Source organism: Colobus angolensis, unplaced genomic scaffold (genome assembly GCF_000951035.1).
Source record: "Colobus angolensis palliatus isolate OR3802 unplaced genomic scaffold, Cang.pa_1.0 Scaffold55, whole genome shotgun sequence".
Classification (NCBI taxonomy): domain Eukaryota; kingdom Metazoa; phylum Chordata; class Mammalia; order Primates; family Cercopithecidae; genus Colobus; species Colobus angolensis.
Window position 1 is genome coordinate 1,655,650 of NW_012119043.1, and position 3,916 is coordinate 1,659,565.

The window sequence follows — 3,916 nt, forward strand, 5'->3', positions numbered from 1 at the left end:
GAGGACCTGGAAAACTGGGGGGAAGGTGGTATCTTCGTTGCTGCAGGAGGATGAGCAGAGGATGAAGTAGGAGGTATCCTTGTTGCAGTGCAGCCGTTGTTTTGTCCGTCAGGCTCTGAGCCTGCTCTTCCATCCATTTCTGATAGCAGTCTTTCACGTTGTCTTTGTGTTTCCTGCCACTGCGATGTGCGTGTCTCACAGATGGAGAGTCATGGGTGGGGTATGTATTGCAGTAGTCACAATAAAACTTGGGCATGTTGCTCTGTAGTCTGTTGGTCACTCTGTTCCTTGTTTCTTTTTCTTAACAAATTTAAATTGCTGAAAAAGAATAGGTGAATATATGTGAATGCTGATTTGTTTTTGAGACAGGGTCTCGCTGTGTCACGCAGGCTGGTGTCGGGTGGTGCTATCATAGTTCTCTGTAACCTTGAACTCCTGAACTCCTGAACTCCTCCCATCTCAGCCTTCTGTGGGTAGGAATGCAGATGTGTGCCCCCACACCCAGCTAATTTAATAATTTTTTTTTTGGTAGAGACAGGATCCCTTTATGTTGCTCAGGCTGGTCTTGAACTCCTGGCTTCAAGCTATCTTCCTGCCCTGGCCTCCTAAAGTGCTGGGATTATGGATGTGAATCAGTGTGTCCAGCTGAACACTGAATTTTTGAAACTATTTTTGGAGAAGTGGAGGTTTGGGCAAATTCATTTATTTAGGTTCAACAAATATTCACAGAATGCCTCTTGCATCCTAGACACTGTACTGGCGCTGAGAGTAAAGTAATCGGCAAAAGCAGGCATGGTTCCTGCCCTCGGAGTGGACAGTTTAGCCCTGTACTGTCCAGTAAGGCAGCACTAGCCACATATGGCAACTGAGCATTTGAAATATGATGAGCACAAACTGAGATGTGCGGGAAGCGTCAAGTACACATTAGATGGTGAAGACTTAATATAAAAAGAATACAAAGTATTTTGTTAATGTTAAAAATATTTTATACATGTAGACCTGGTATTTGTGATAGATTTGTTTAAATCTGTGATATTATTCCAATTACCTTCACTTCTTTTGTTTTACTTTTTAAAATGTGGTTACTACAAAATGCAAAAGTAAATATGTGGCTTGCATCATCTTTCATCATATTTAGTGTGGACCCTGAGGGTCTAGAGGAGTTACGAGCATTAAGTCGCGGTGACCCAGGTCAATGTGAGTTGCTCGGAAATAGAAGCAAAGGGCGTGAAGAAGAGAATGTATGAATGGAGAGAGGGAGCTCAGTCTCGCAGGGTGAGGAAAGGCTTTCCTACACAGTCTGGCACTTCTTCAAAAGGTTAAACACAGAGTTCTATGACCCAGCACTTCCACTCCATTTTATGAAAGAAATGAAAATATATGTCTGTGCAGAAACTTGCACGCAAATGCTCATAGCAGCATTATTCATAATAGCACTAAAGTGAAAACAACACAAATGTTTGTCTACTGATGAGTGGAGAAATAGAACATGGCTTGACCATGCAATGGAATATTATTCAGTCCTCAAAAGGAATGAAGTACTAACACATGCTACAACATGGATGGACCATGAGAATATTATACTAAGTGGAAGAAACCAGTCACAAAAGGTCACATATTATATGATTCCATTTATATGAAATGTCCAGAACAGGCAAATCTATGAAGATAGAAACCCTGTCTCTCCTAAAAATATGAAAATTAGCTGGGCATGGTGGCACATACCTGTAATCCCAGCTACTTGGGAGGCTGAGGCAGGAGAAGTGCTTGAACCCGGGAGGCGGAGGTTGTAGTGAACCGAGATTGTGCCACTGAACTCCAGCCTGTGACAGAGACTCTATCTCAAAAAAAGTAGATTGCCAGGGCTTAGTGGGAGGAGGAAATGGCAGGTACCTGCTAATGGATACAGGGTTTCTTTTCGGGGTAATGAAAATGTTTTGAAATTGATCATGATGGTGGTTGCTGAGCTCTGTGAATGCACTGAAACCATTGATTTGTTCACTTTAAGTGGGCAAATCATATGGTACCTGAATTATGTTTTAATAGCTACATTAAAAAGGTCAAATCTTTCTTAAAGAGATGACCCTTAAGGAGAGACCTGGTGGGTGGGATGAGTTAACCAGATGGAGAAATGAGGAATAGCAGTTCAGGGTGAGGAACAGCATAGTGAAGTCCCTGAGGTTAAAAGGCAGAGAGTAGATTTAAGGGATTTTTTTTCTTTCTTTTTTTTTTTTCGAGATGGAGTTTTGCTCTTGACGGCCAGGCTGGAGTGGAGTGGTGCGATCTCAGCTCCCTGCAACCTCTGCCTCCTGGGTTCAAGCGATTTTCCTGCCTCAGCCTCCTGAGAAACTGGGATTACAGGTGCCCACCGCCATGTCTGGCTAATTTTGGGATATTTAGTAGGGATGGGGTTTCACCATGTTGGCCAGGCTGGTCTCGAACTCCTGACCTCCAGGTGATCCACCCGCCTTGGGCTCCCAAAGTGCTGGGATTACAGGCTTGAGGCAGTGCGCCCAGTCAGATTTAAGAGACTTTCAAGAGGTTTGTGTGACTGGAGCCTGCAGGGCAAGTGAGAGAATCAGGAAATGAGGCTGGAGAAAGAGAAGGGCTAGGTCATGCAGGGTCTCACGTTAGGATGTTGGAGCTTTTCGCGAGTGGTCCCGCCTTGGGCATCCCTCATAGCTACTCCGTGTACCAGCTTCCCCACTGGTGAAATAAAGGGCTGATGCAGGGATGGACTGAGATAGTGTGAGCCCAGTAAAGGTGAGCTTTCTCGTTTTGAATCCATAGAGCCATGCGAGCCATTGAAAGTGAGTGATCTGTTTGGAGGCACCTTCTGAAGTGATTGCTTTGGTCCCTGTAAGGAGTGCAGATTGTCTCAGGGCCAGGCTAGAACAGAGAGGCCCGTCAGGAGGCATTTGCAGTCAAACAGCTGGAGGTGATGGTGGCTTGGTTTATGGTGGTGTCAGGAGAGTGGCTGAGCAGTGAATGGATTTGAGAAAGATTGAGGAGGTAAAACCCACATAACTTGGTCACTGAATGTGGGCTGGGTGGGCTGGAGGGATGGTAAGAAAGAATGAGAAGAAAAACGTACTGCAGGTTACTTGAGGTCCCTTTGTGAAGAGAAATGTTTGTGTTGATGATGAAGATGTCTAGACTTTGAAAGGCCATTTGTAGTGCTTTTTTTTTTTTTTTTTTTTTTTAACAGCCAACAACTCCTCCTTCTCTATGCCCTAAACATATGAATTTTTTTTGGCGCTAATTTATCACAGAGGGATGGACGTTCATTTGCTTTAATGAGAAATGCGGAATGCTGTTAAGAAAGCATATTAAATTAATCTGGATTGCTGTGAGGGAGTTAAATCTATTTAGATGTATACCAGTGTTACTATAATAGTTTGGTCTCAACCCATTTCTGGCCTGTGGCTGCAGGAGGTTGACTCCCAGCTTGCTTACTTTGAAAGATCCCAGCAACAAGCAGATTTGGCATTTCCAGCCAAACCCACTTTGTGCAGCAAAGGAAGAATTGAGGAGTGCCTCTGTTGCTTTCCCCCCAAATCATTTGCCAGAAATGTGGCTGGAGGCTTCATCACTGATTTTCTCAGTTTTAATATTGCTGTGGAAAGCCTGTACCAACACTCAGCCATATTATTAATCCACAGCTCCAGCCTGGACTGTGATTTGTTTTTCCTTTGAGTGACACAACCTTATTTTCCATTAAGACTCAATGCAAATAGATGCTCATGCACCATCACCACCACTCCCCCGATTGGTAGAGGGAAGTCAGTGAGTGATTCGAGTTTGATGTTCATGTTGGAGGTTTGTTTTTTTTTGAGACGGAATCTCTGTTGCCCAGGCTGGAGTGCAGTGGCGCAATGTCGGTTCACTGTAACCTCTGACTCCCTGGATCAAGCAA